Raw genomic sequence first — 13,917 nt, 5'->3', positions numbered from 1 at the left:
CTGACGGAGGTCGAGCCTCACGGTCACGTGATTGGGGGGGTTGTGGGGAGGGCAATTTGATCTTGAGAATTAATCAGAGTCACAGCTGTCAGTCAGGGAGGTGCCCGAGGCTGGGGCCAAGGGGGACAGTTACACAGGAAGGCCCCCCATCCTCACATGGGCTCAGGTGGGATGCCATCACCGGGGTGGCTCCCTACTCTGACGGCACCCACATATGGTGGGAGTCCTCTGTATTGTTAACAGCAGCACGGTAACAGGAGTCAGAACGCCACTCGCAGGGGTGGCCTGTATACTGAGCATTAACTTTGTGCCAGGGGTCTGCCTCAACAAATGGCCTGGCGAGTGAGATGGAGGATGGGAGCTCAGCTCGGCCGGAGTTCAGCTCCCACATTTACTGACCCCGACGGCTCGGCTGGTGGCTTAACCTCCCTGAGCCTCCATCTCCTCACCTGTGGAAACAGGAATAACAGTTCCAACCCCCAGTCATTGTGAGGATTCAGTGAGTTAACGTGTGTAAAAAGGCTTAGGACTTGGCCAGTATTCTTATGATTCTATGCTTTATCCCATGTAATCCTCACCAGCCACACCATGAGGAGGTTAACAAGCTGGGGCCCCACCTGACAGATGAGCAAACTGAGGCTTGGAGAGTCAGATAACCTGCCTCAGGTCGCCAGCTAGTAAGTGTCTGGAGGTAGGTGCTGTTCCATGATCAGGGTGCTGATTGCAGAGTTTATGAGAATTGATTGAGCTGTACACTTAGTACATCTGCCTTTTCTAAATCTGTGTTTCCTCAAATGTTGACTTAAAAAAAGTCTATAGGGGGCTGGCCCCATTGTCAAGTGGTTAAGTCCGCACGATCCACTGTGGTGGCCCAGGGTTTCACAGATTCGGATCCTGGGCGCGGACATGGCACCACTCATCAAGCCATGCTGAGGCGGCGTCCCACATGCCACAACTAGAAGGACCCACAACTGAAATATACAACTATGACTGGGGGGATTTGGGGAGAAAAAGCAGGAAAAAAAGAAGATTGGCAACAGCTGTTAGCTTAGGAGCCAATCTTTAAAAAAAAAAGTCTATAACACCAAATATTTTAAAAAGCCAGTTGTAACCCACCTAGCATGGCCTTGACCAAGTCTCCCAGGCTCAGTGGCTCCATCTCCTCATAATTACACCCACTCCACAGGCGTCCACAGCAAGGCAATGAGTTGGGCTCCGGCATACAGTAAGTGTTTAGCACAGGATAGTTCCTTCCATTCCCCTTCTCCCCATTCTCCTGGCCTCCCCGGCCTGCCCAGGGAAAGGCCTGTCCTGAGACAGGGCCCTGAGGGAGAGAGGGTCCACCCAGAGAGGGAGAGGAGGGGTCAGAGACCGGACCTTGATAGCCACGGATTTCTCATCCTGCAGCCCTTCCTTTTCCAGTGGCCACTCATGACTGCCAGGCGGCCACAGGTGGGCAGGAGCTCCCAAGGGCGAGCTGAGGCACAGCCCTGGGGGCTGCGGCAGGGGTCAGGCCAGCTGAGGTCCAGGCTGGGGCCTGCTGGGGCAGTGACAAACATGAGCCCACCAGAGGGTGGCCTTAGGGATCAGGGAGAGGCAGTGCCGGGAGTGGGGGGTGCAGTGAGAGGATCCTCTCTTCCCAGACCCCACCTGGTTCTTGTCCAGCTGCTGATCTTTCCCTGAGACCCGAGGGGGCAGCAAAGGTGAGATGCTGCTGCTCCCTGTGCACCTGCCCCGTGCCCTTCCTCCCAGGCCTGAGCAGAAGAAGCTCTAAGACAGATCCCAGGTGACAGTAAAAAACACCAGGTCACCCACTGGGTTGAGCTCACCTGCATCTGTGGCCCCACAAGCTGCCAGGAGCCTTTGATCAGCCATGCTTTGCCCTGTGCTGTGCTAAGCAAAGTGCACCTGGGAATAAATGACACAACCTCATGTGGTCTGTCCTCCCCACCCCACCTCTCTCCACACTCCTCCCAGCTCTCTCCGCTCCAGAGACCCTGGCCTTTGCTGTTCCTCAGGCACAATGGGCACACTCCTGCCTCACACCTGCTGTCCCCCTACCGAGAAAGCTTCTCCCCAGATGCTTCATTCTCTCGCCTCCTGGTTTCCGCCCTCATGAGTTCTTCCCTGACCATCCTACATACCACCCCACCCCCAGCATTCCCTCCCCCTCTAGCAAATAATGATTTTTTTTGCATATTTATCTTGTCGTATCATTTATCTCCCTCTTCAGAATGTCAGCATTCGGAGGGCACGGACTTTTGTGGACCACCACATATCCCCGCTCCAGCCCCAGAAGCACATGCAGGTCCTCCGGGAACAGCTCTCCACCTCCCCTCCTGACCTTCCTGTGGGCTTGCCTCTCCCCAGAACGCCTTTCCCACCGTGCCTGGTTAGCTCCTTGGGTGCCTGGAGCAATCACCGGAGGGGTGTAGGCCGTAAAGCAGCATGTCAGAGCCGCATTTTGCTGGCAGTAGTGTGCCTGGTGAATTGGTGGTAAGGAGACTGACGAGGAGGCATTGGCCAATGCCCAGTCCAAGCTGGGGAAGAGCTTGCCCAGGGCCTGCCACAGCGCGGACCTCGGGGATGGCTGGAGCTCTGGGACAGGGCAGGGCCATGGAATGAGAGAGGAGGGACAGGCCAAAGTGACATGTCCCAGGGGAGGAGGTGAGAAGGACTATGATGTCCAGCACATCACCAGGGTAGAAAGTGCTGCCTTGAAGGGAGAGCCAGGAGGGCAAGTTCGTTCAGGCGGCCCAGAGCCTACAGGCTGAGGGGACCTGGGTTGGAATGGTCGCTGTGCACCCTTGAGCCACCACATCTGATTCCTGCTTTGTATCCTCTGGAGGAGATGAGACCCCCAGGATCTCAGGATAGGGTGGACTGTGAACATGTCCATTCCAGTGGGCACGTCCCAGGGCCGGCCGTTGGAGTGTGATTGCTAACGCGGGTCGCTGGAGTGTCTCACCCCACCGCCCATGGAGAGGCCTCTGTGGGGCCGTGCCCGTTTGCCTCCCTGGGGCCTCCCTCCCTGCCGAGATGGGGGGCTGTGAGGAGGCGGGTGGGGGAAGGGCCCAACTCTACGCCTTTGCATTTGTCCATTTCAAGGCCCGTGGGACTTGTGGGCTGCAGAGGCCCTGGAGGTCTTCAGCCCAGGGATGCTCACTTTCCTCCCAGCCCCTCCCTCAGGGAACTGCCCAGCTCGAGAGAGAAAAAGCCCTTTTTGGAGGTGTTGGGGTGAAGTTTTGCAGCATCTCATTGCAGTCGGCATCACGCACAGGGAGCTGTGAGCTCTGTGGCTGGCTGCACAGTTGTTGGGAGCATGGGCTGCCGCGGAGCCGGCGACCCAGCCCCACTGCGCGTCTGCGGCTGGGTAACCCATTTCACATTCTCAGGCGCACGGTTCTCCACAGCCTAACATCTGAAGGCAAGATGTGTTCTCAAAGGCGACAGCTGTGATGTTGTCCCTGCAAATCCTGCACGGTGGACGTCAGCAACTGGGAAGAAATCCCAGAGACAATAGTGGAGGGCCGTGCTGGGACGTGCCACCTCCCTGGGGCTTGTGGTGGCCCAGAGGGTGGTGTGGGAGACACGTGCTTGCATGACAGGTGATTCAGAAGAGTTGGCTTCTGAGCGTGAGCAAGTTTTACCAATACTTTAACCAATCTATTTTACTCACATTTTCCTTTTTAGTTATGTGCCTCAGTGATATGATAAAATTTATCTAAGTAAATCAGAAAGATATAATTTAACAAGCACAAAATTAAAAGTCTAAGTAAAGACCATGGTGCCATGCTTTAATGGCAGCATTTTTTCTTGTTTTTTTAATGTGGTACTTAGAATAATGGGCACCTTAAAATCAATGATGTCTTAAAAGTTGGTGAAATATGCACAATAGTCCCATTTAAGTCTGCTTACTACCTTGAGTTAACCTCTTAAGACAGCATTGGCCCGATTGTATTGAAATCATTTTGGTGTCTGTTTTCCCCACTAGACCGCTTCCTTGGGAGCTGAGAGGCACCTTGCTGGCCTTTGAGTCTGCAAAACCTACGCAATAAACAGTAGGGCAATGGCCTGGCAACCAGTGGGTTTGAGTCGTGCTGTGCTCCTGTATATCAGCCACCACGGTGCCTGCTCGTTGTTGGGTTTTTTTTTTTGTGGGAGAGTGGAAAGAGTTTGAAATTCCTGGGCTGCCTCTTCAGCAAGGCTACAGCTATGGTTGTGTAGGTTGCACACTGCACAAAGATGTCCAGTCCAGGAGGGTAGTGGGGCCAAAATCCGTGCCAGCCCTGCTGGCCCATCCATGTGCCTGTGGGACTCTGTCCAGAGCAGGCAGCTTTTCTCATTTGTACAAATATGCTGTAGAGATGATCCGTGGATTTGCTTCTCATCCTTTAAGCAAAATCTTCCCTGCAGATGCTCTTACCTAGGAGTCCTAAGCAGCAGGTCAGGATGGGCTAAAAGACTGACCTTCAACGTTGGTTCAGAGTCCGACAGGGATTCCAAGGTCAAGAAGTGATTACAGACTTGGGGCTGAAACTTTGGTGCGCGACAACTTCGAATTCTGATTCTGGCCCTAAGTGGGCTCTGTAACCTTGAGCAAGCTGTTAAACACAGCCGAGATTTTTATTTCCTTAATTGCAAAATTCACCCAGCGATGGGCATCCTGGGAGGGAAAACTGCTGGAAATAGTCTGGGGATATTTTATAAATGGAAAACTGCTAAGCAGCCCTAAATGATGACTGGGGATTTCTCTGCTGGGAGAACAAAAGCATGACAATTGGATGGCTTCCTGCCTGGCCTTTCTGTTAAGGCTTCGGTTCTGGCCCCCTCGCCTGGGCTGCCCAGAACCATTGCTGAGGGTTAGTCATGGGCATTATTGGAGCACAACCACCTATTGCAAATATGGTTCATGTGTGTTTTAAAGTCTTGATTGTCAAGAGCTGGGCTGAGCCCGAGGCTGGAAGCCTGCTGGGGAGGGAGCTTCAAGCCAAGGCCACACGGAGACAGCGGGAGAGGGAGTAAGGAGCTGCTGGAGGAAGCACTATGGGTTTATTTTAAGACTGGAAAAGAGGAAAGCTGAGGAGCACAATGTGGTGCAGTAATGGCCCAGCAGTCCCTGGCCTTTCCCTGGATGTTTCCCCTGAGGCAGGAATGAAAAAGAACAAGTTTTCTATTTACCATGATGCTGGGGCCAGAGCCCAAGGGAGCCAGGAAGGGGAGAGGGGTGGGGACAGCCGTGGGTGTAGACCACAAAGAACCCGTTGGCTATGTTGGTGGTCTGAACCCTGGCTGTGGATCAGAACGACCCTCTCCGGGCCGGAACTGAAGACCACTGGACCATGGAATGATGCAGATCCCAGCGTCCTGAGAGCCAGGGCAGCCCTGAGAGAGAGAGATGAGACCCGGAGAATGTTCTCCTCTAAGAACTGCCCTGAAGTAAGGCCGTTCGGGTCTGAGGGCATCTGCGCTCCCAGCGCTGCCCCCTGGAGGGCCCACCTCACGGGTTCGGCTGGCTGCTGTGAAGGGCAGAGGGCCGCCCCTCCAGCCTCTGTGTTCCTTCATCTCCCCTCAATGCGGAATCCAGATGTCGGTCTGTTTCTCAGTGTAGACTCCGTGTGAGGTCTGTACGAGCCACTTGAGGGAGGGGCAGACGGGCGCATTTTCAGCCAGGGTGACCCACTGTTCCCCAGAGATGACAACATTTCCTCAGGGCCTTTCATCTGGCCGCCCCCTCACCGTTTTAAAATTCACTCAGGATAATGACCACCTGGGGTGAAGGTCTGAGCAGGAGTATTTCTCACTGAATTTAGATAAATCCAGAACCCACTACAAGCCCCAGGAGGCCACCTCCCTCTCCCACTGGGGAGCTCCCCTCCCCTACTGAACTGGGCCGCACCCTCTTTCAGTTCCTGGTTTCCCGCCTGCCCACAGGCCCAGCTGTCGCAGCTGGCCCCCAGGCACAGCCACCCTTCCTCTGGTTCTTCCCCTCTTCGCCTCCAACGCACTCCTGGTTTAGATGCCACCTCCTCACAGAGTTCTCCCCGACTAGCCCACTCCACCCCAAGCCTTGCCCCTCCTGCCTGATTACCCTCATAGGACCGCGTTCTTTGCTCTCCCAGCACTTCTTACAGCTCGTAATTCTCCACCCACTTGTGTGACTGTCCATGCGCGGCTGTCTCCCGCCAGCCTGGAGCCTCCGTGGGCAGTGGGCACCTCTACCTTCTTTCCCATGGCACACCCAGCTCTTAGCGCAGGCCTGGCGCTGAGCGGGTGCTGAAGAAATGTTTGTTGAATAGGTGAATGAACTGTTATTGCAACGCTTTTTTCAACCCTGCCTCACTGGGGGATTCTGGATGTTCAGGAAGGGGCTGGTTGAAGGGAGCTGAAGGACCGCCATGGGCCACTTCAGCCACTGAGCACAGCTCTGGTGTTAGTGTCCCAGGGCTGCCGTGGCAACTGAGTGGTTTAAACAGCAGAAGTCGATCCTCTCGCAGTCCTGGAGACCAAGAGTCCGAAATCAGGTGTTGGCAGGGCCGTGCTCTGGCTGAAGGCTCTCCAGAGGATCTCTCCTTGCTTCTCCTCAGCCTCTGACGGTGGTCAGCCCTCTCTGACATCCCTTTGCTTGCGGCTCACCGCTTCAGCCTCCGCCTCTGTCTTCATGGGCCCTTCTCCTCCTGTGTCTCTTCTCTTCTTACAAGGACACCAGCCACCCTGGGTTTAGGGCCTGTCCTACTCCAGTGTGACCTCATCCTGACTAACTGCATCTGCACCACCCCTGTTTCCAAATATGATTACGTTCTGAGGGTCAGGAAGGATGTGAACTTTCGGGGGACATTGCAGGTCTCCAGCTGATCTCTTCTGTCCAGTTTTTCTCACTTCCTGCCGATGTTCTGCTCCCTCCAGCCCCACCCCCCACCTCTCGTTGGGAAGGAGCCTGATAAACTGTCCTTGCTGAGATGTAAGTGGCAACAGGACTTTACAACCCGTTTAGGAAAGTGAAGTACCAGTTTCTGGGTGAGTGGTGAAACGACCCTGCTCCCCTGCCCTCCCACCTTGTGCCCTCCCTCCTCACCCCTTCCCTGTTCTCTGATCTCATGAAGCCCAGAATCCCTGGTTAAGGTCAACAACGTCACAACTCCCAACCAACAAGGGGAGGACCCGCTGACCACGCCCCATCGCCCCTCGTGTTTTTCAGTGTGAAGTCACGTGACCTCGCACTTGGACGTGGGCATCCCCAGCTCACTGAGGCGCCCATCATGAGGACATGCAGTTACTTGGGTGGGCGTCGATTAAGACAGGCCGGGGCTTGGGGCTGGCCCTCTGCAGCAGGCACCACCAAGGCCTGGAGAGGCAACGTGCGCCTCTCATGAGGGAATTTGTCTCTTCAGAAAGGGACAGAGGGATGACCCCAATCATGGACGGGCAGTGGCACAAGACTACCCATTTGTTTATAAGACTACCTACAAACACTGGGGCTGTTTGCTGCCCTCGCATCAATTTCTGGAAGCTCCGGGTGTGTTAATTGGGTCCTCTGAGAAGCAAGGACCAAGATGAGATTAGACATGCAGGAGATCTATGGGGGAAAATGCCTGTAAAGGAGGATGGGAGGGGGAGGGCGGCAGTTGGAGGAACCCTCAGACAGAGATGCAGGTTGAGCCCTGTGAAGGAGGGAAGGAAGCAAGAAGGAAGGAAGGTCTTAGCTGCCTACAAGAGTCCTGAGGTCAAAGTTGCCTGTTGGAGGAGCCCCACACCTTGCAGGAGTGGGCCTGCCTTAGTGTCGCTGCCACTCTCAGCCATGAGCAGGGAGCAGCCCACAGGAGGTGTGGCCTCAGCACACCTGGATTCAGAGGGTGTCTCTGGGCATCAGGCAGTTGTGCTTCCCTCCAGGAGGAGAGCAGAGGGCTGCTGGTGGGTCAAGGGGGCCGACAGTCCTTTCCCAGCCCTGCCATCAGCTTGGTCTCTATCGGGCTGAGAAGCCTGGGGTCTGGGGATCCCAGCTAGGTCAGTTCCCAAGTGGGTGAGGACTGCAGGAGGGAGGCGCCCTCCTCAACCAGGCCTCCCCACTCTCCTGGAGTGAAGGTCCCCCCGACAGCCAGCCCACAGCACGGGAGTTTCAGGGAGGCACTCTAACGTCAGTGAGGGCTGGACATCCTCAGAGGAAATCAAGCCATGAAATCATTTTCAACACAAAAGCCCCATTTATTTTGACAAGAAAAAAAGTAGTGGCTCCAACCAGCGCTCAGATGAGGTGGGCGCCCTTGGCCTCCTGCTGTGTGTTATGGTCCATCCACAGCTCTCAGAGCGTGTGGAGCAAACCTTTTTCATGGTTTTGGGTTGTTTTTTCTACATGCTTAGAGGATTGTGAGCCTTTTGTACTTCTCAGTATTTCCCATTTTGAGTTCCCCATAGACTGGTTGTACCAAATTGATGGAGCATGACACATAGCTTTGGCCTTAGGGCTATATTTTTATCTCCTAATTGGTTGAGCCTTAAAGAAGGGGTGGAGAGTGGGTGTGAAGACGTCAGCGACCTGAAATCAAGCAGACTAAAATAAACAGGGCAGTCCTCCTTCCTGTCTGTGGGGCTCCAAGTGGCAGGTCACTTCTCCTCCCAGGTAGCAGATGGGGAACTGCTTCACACCCAGATCCTCAGTTCACAGTTTCTCTGGAAGCTTCCAGGGTTTTCCTCAGGCTGCACTCAAGCTAGGAGATGCCTCTTTCATAGCTCACACCCCAACCATGTGGATTAATGAAAATGTCACAGGCACTTTTTTCTTTTTGATGTTGCTTTACAAATGTAGCACAAATGTCCTCGAGTCCTCTGGCCTTCTGGAGTCACTCACTTCTTTATTACCCAGATAAACTAGACCCAGCCCCCAATCCCATGAGCCTGGGGGAAGTCATGGCCCCTCCCCACTGACACTGCCCTGCCAATGACCTCCATGTTGCCAAGCCCACGGACACGGTTCCATTCTCCTCTGAATTTGATAAACATGCTCTTTCCTCTCCTCCCCTCCTACCTCCCCTGGTGGCTCACCTCAGCCTTCTTTTCTGGCTCTTCCCTCTCTGAACTCTTCAGCAGTTCGTCCTGGGCCCTCTCTTCTTCTCTGTCTACACCCCCTGCCCAGGTGAGCTCACTCAGCCCATGGCTTCACACCCCATTGACTACAAATCTAAGGTCCAGCCAGCCCTCTCTTCTGGCCACCCAGTGGGCTTCTTTGCTTCACCTCTTGATCTTCCCTCCAACTCAGTTTCTCTCCAAGTCTGCTCCATTTCAGTAATTGACCCAACACCTGTCACCAACCCTGCCAGCTCCTCAAGTGGGAATCTTGGGAATTCTACTGGATTCTCCCGCTTTCTTCATTTCCCACATCTCCATCCACAATCTCTGTCTGTCCCACCTCCCAGCCTCTTGAGTCCGTCCACTGTTTCCTGATGTCAGCCCATTGCCTCACTGGTACCACAACAGCCTCCTTACCTTCTCAGCCATCACATGACCGCTACCCTTGGCAGCCAACCCTGCTCCCAATTCTATTCTTAACATGGCAGCCGCGGCAATCTTGTCAGAGCTTAGCTCAGATCCTGTCATTCTTCTCCTTAACAATCTCCAATGGCAAACCCAGCAATGGGCCAGTGAGACACCCCCACCCCAGCCCTGCCTGCCTGGCACCCTGCTCTCCCAGTGCTCTCCTGCTCCAGCCACAGTGGCCTTGCTCTCCAGGAGCTGGGATATTGCCTTTCCCTCTGTGGGATTGCTCCTCCTCGGTATCTGAGAGCCTGGGTTTCTTCAAGCTACAGAGCTCCCTTCAAATATTACCTCCCTAAAAGGCTCCCTGAAAATTCCTGTGCTTTATTGTACAGAGATCTTTCATCTCCCCCGTACTTAATCTCCTCCTGTTAGACTATGAGTAATGTGAGTGTGTTAGCAGAACGGGCAGGCTGTGTATAACCAAAAGGCTAATTGATTATTTTCATCTGCTCTGAGGGCCGCACTGCCAGCAGTACAAAGAATTGGCTGAGCAATTAAATGACGCCTGTTCTCTGCAGCTTCACATGTCCCCCATCACGTTCTTGGGTGGAGCCCAAGGTCAGGGACATGTATGGCTGGTAATGGGACAGAGGCATGAAGCTATATGATAAAAGCCTTCTTGTTTTGCTCACTCTGCTTCAGCGGCCCAAGGTTCACAGGTTAAGTGCTAAGTGAAATAAGTCAAACAGAGGAAGACAAATACTGTATGATCTCACTTATATGTGGAATCTAATAAAAACAAGCTCATAGATACAGAAAATTGATTTGTGGTTTACCAGAGGTGGGAGTTGAGGGGTGGGCAAAATGGGTGAAGGTGATCAAAAGGTACAAACTTCCAGTTATAAAATGAATAAGTCCTGGGGATATAATGTACAGCATGGTGACTACAGTTAATAATACTGTATTGCAGGTTTGAAAGTTGCTAAGAGAATAAATCATAAAAATTCTCATCACGAGAAAAAATTTTATAACTATATATGGTGATGGATGTTAACTAGACTTATCGTGGTGATCATTTTGCAATATATATAAAGATCGACTCATTGTGTTGGACACCTGAAACTAATATAATGTTGTATGTCAATTATACCTCCATAAAGATTTCAATAAGGAAATAGTTGTTACATAGAAATACATCATATATGTAAGTTGTGAAGCATAACACTAAAAATCGTATCCAAGAACCACCGTCCCATTTAAGAACTGGGATATTCTCTACGTTGTTGAAGCTCATGTGTTCCCCTCCCCAATGACACGAGGAGGTAACCAACATCTGAAGTTTATTATTATTTTTTTTATCATTCTCTTGCACTTCCTTATACTTTCGCTTGTTTCTGAACTTTATAAAAATAGTCTCTTGTGTAAGTAGTCTTCTGGGACATTAGGATGCGTCCGTAATAATGCATAGAGCTGTAGTTCATAAAATGTGTGAATGGAATACAGGTCTTTTTACCCAATCTACCATCAGTGGACTTTGGGGCTGTTTCCAGGATTCTGCTATTACTAACAATATTGCTATGAAAGTTCAGCACCTGCCCCTAGGGCATGTGTTTCTCAGGCCGTAGGAGTGGAGCAGCTGGGGTCAAGTCTAACTTCATGCTCCACGAGATGACTGGTTCCCAAGTGGTCCTGTGTGTACAGCCCCGGCGCTGAGCAGAGCCTTCCCTACTCCACCCTCGACAACACTTGGTGTCATTGGGCTTTGCAATCAGGGCACATTTGGTGGGGTGTTTGGTGAGCGCCTTTTTCTTGCTATGTTCCAGTCCCAAAAGTGGGCCCAGGTTTAATTCCAGGGTGAGTCGGCTCCTGAGGCCGCCTTCTGGAGGTTGTTAGAGGGCTGAGGTGAGAGCAAGATCTTTGGTATTGAAAGGAGCTGTGTCTGCCGTCCAGCTCCGCCACAAACAGGCTATGCTACCTTAGAGCTTCAGGACCTCTTTGAGCTTCACTTTCTGTGAAATGGGGACAGCTCCTAATGTGCGGGGCTGTTGACAACCCACTGAGGAAACTGTAAAGTGCCCAGCACAGTGGTACACACACATACATTCCTCATAGACACAAACACCAACGCACACAGAGACAAATCAAGACCCACACAGACACATCCCACCCACGGTAACCACCTGTCACCAACCCAGAGCCTGTCCCCATCCATATGCACACTTGGAGACACAAACACACAGAGTCAAATAATGGATTCCCCAGACATACACTCGTAGCCCTTACTTGAATACAGACACACACGCACACACATGCACACACACACACACACACACACACTAGCCAGCCTTTCCTCTCGAGTCCCTTCATCCCGCCCCCCTCTCTGGTTCTGTTCTATCTTCTCACTGGTCGTTTTGCCTCTCACAGGTCATTTCATCTCCAGATACTAGAACCATTATGTTTCGGCCCCTCCATAATCATCTCAGCACATCTGAATTACGGTAGCTTCAAGTATCTTTGTTTTTTGTTTTGTTTTATTTGTGATGGATCAAAAAGACTGCTGAAACAAAGAAAAGATCAACTGAGCAGAAACAAGCTTATATAGGAACATCCTTTATAGTTCTACTGTCAGAGAGGAGAGCTGCGTGACTTGGTCCGATTCAGTGACATGGTTGATCTGGGGCACATTTAAGTACAAGTGACAAGGCTGGGTTAGCAAAGGCTTTGCTAGGCCGGATCTCTGTACATGGCCCTCAACAGATTGGATGCTGCCCACCACATTGGGAAGGACAATCTACTGAGTCCACTAATTTGAATGTGAATTTCATCCAGAAATACTCTCACAGACACACCCGGAAACAATGTCTAATCTAGGCAGCCTGTGGCCAGTCGAGCTGACACATAGACTTAACCATCACACTGTGTGATTCCATTTAATACATGAAAAACAGAAATACCCAAAATTAATCTGTGCTTTCGGAAGTCAAGAGGGTGGTTACCCTTGGGAAGGTGGTGATGGGTGAGAACACAAGGGGACTTCCAGGGTGCTGGGTGATGTTCTGTTTCTTGATCTGGATCCAGTTTACACAGAAATGTTCAGTTCATGAAAACCCATTATGCTATATGCTCTCTGTATGTCCTACTTCTATCAAAAGTTTTGAAAAGAAGGATGCACACAAAGACAGTCTTTTCAACAAATGGTGCTGGAACAACTGAACATCCACATGCAAAAAAATGAATCCAGACACAGACCTTACATCCTTCACAAAAATTAACTCGAAATGGATGATAGACCTAAATGCAAAATGCAAAACTATGAAACTCCTAGAAGATAACACAGGAGAAAATCTAGATGACATTGGGTATGGTGATGGCTTTTTAGATGCAGGAAAGAAATAACTGATAAACTAGATTTCTTTAAAATTAACAACTTCTGCTCTGCAAAGGACAATGTCAAGAGAATGAGAAGACAAGCCACAGACTGGGAGAAGATATTTGTAAAAGACACATCGGATAAAAGACTATTATCCAAAATATACAAAGAACTCTTGAAACTCAACAATAGGAAAAGGAACAACCTGATTTTAAAATGGGCATAAGTCCTGAACAAATACCCCAACAAAGAAGATGGACAGATGGCAAGTAAGCGCGTGAAAAGATGCTCCACATCATGTATCATCAGGGAAATGCACCTTAAAACAACAGTGAGACACCACTACATACCTGTTAGAATGGCCAAAGTCCAGAACACTGACAACACCAACTGCTGACAAGGATGGGGAGCAACAAGGACTCTCATTCTTTGCTAGTGGGAATGCAAAATGGTACTACTGTTTTGAAAGACAATTTGGAAGTTTCTTATAAAACTAAACATATTCTTATCATACAATCCAGTGGTCTCAATCCTTGGGATTTACCCAAATGAACTGAAAACTTATGTCTACACAAAAACCTGCACACGGATGTTTACAGCAGCTTTATTCATAACTGCCAAAACTTGGAAGCAACCAAGAAGTCCTCAGTAGGTGAATGGATCAATAAACTGCGGTACATCCAGACAATGGCATATTATTCAACGCTAAAAAGCAATGAGCCATAAAGTCAGGAAAAGACATGGAAGAACTTAAAGGTATGTTACTAAGTGAAAGAAGCCACTCTGAAAAGGCTACATATTATATGATTTCAATTGTATGACATTCTGGAAAAGGCAAAACTATGAAGACAGTAAAAAGATCAGTGGTTGCCAGGGGGGCTGGGGGAGGACGGGATGAACAGGGGGAGCACAGAGGATTTTTAGGGCAGTGAAACTATTCTGTATGATACTATAATGGTGGATACGTGTCGTTATACATTTGTCAAAACCCACAGAAATGTACAATATCAAGAGTGAACCTTCATGTTAAACTATGGACTTTCAGTGCTAATGATGTGTCAACATAGGTTCATTGG

The 13,917-nt window shown here is 50.9% G+C and overlaps 1 long non-coding RNA gene across 2 annotated transcripts in view; it reads left to right on the top strand.

Annotated features, from left to right (window-relative positions):
- LOC124236252 (uncharacterized) overlaps positions 1 to 13,610 on the top strand; it is a 16,687-nt gene extending 3,077 nt beyond the window's left edge. The window contains exon 5 of one of the 2 annotated variants that reach the window (XR_006887680.1): positions 11,896 to 13,610. This is a non-coding gene — a long non-coding RNA (uncharacterized LOC124236252). Of the gene's footprint in view, positions 1 to 581; positions 700 to 11,895 lie in introns of those variants that run through there. The other variant, XR_006887679.1, reaches the window with a different exon arrangement.
- The last annotated feature ends 307 nt before the right edge of the window (positions 13,611 to 13,917 follow it).

The sequence above is a fragment of the Equus quagga genome, chromosome 1, assembly GCF_021613505.1.
Source record: "Equus quagga isolate Etosha38 chromosome 1, UCLA_HA_Equagga_1.0, whole genome shotgun sequence".
NCBI lineage: Eukaryota > Metazoa > Chordata > Mammalia > Perissodactyla > Equidae > Equus > Equus quagga.
Note: the sequence above shows the minus strand (reverse complement) of the source record. Positions and strands in the feature narration are given on the sequence as shown.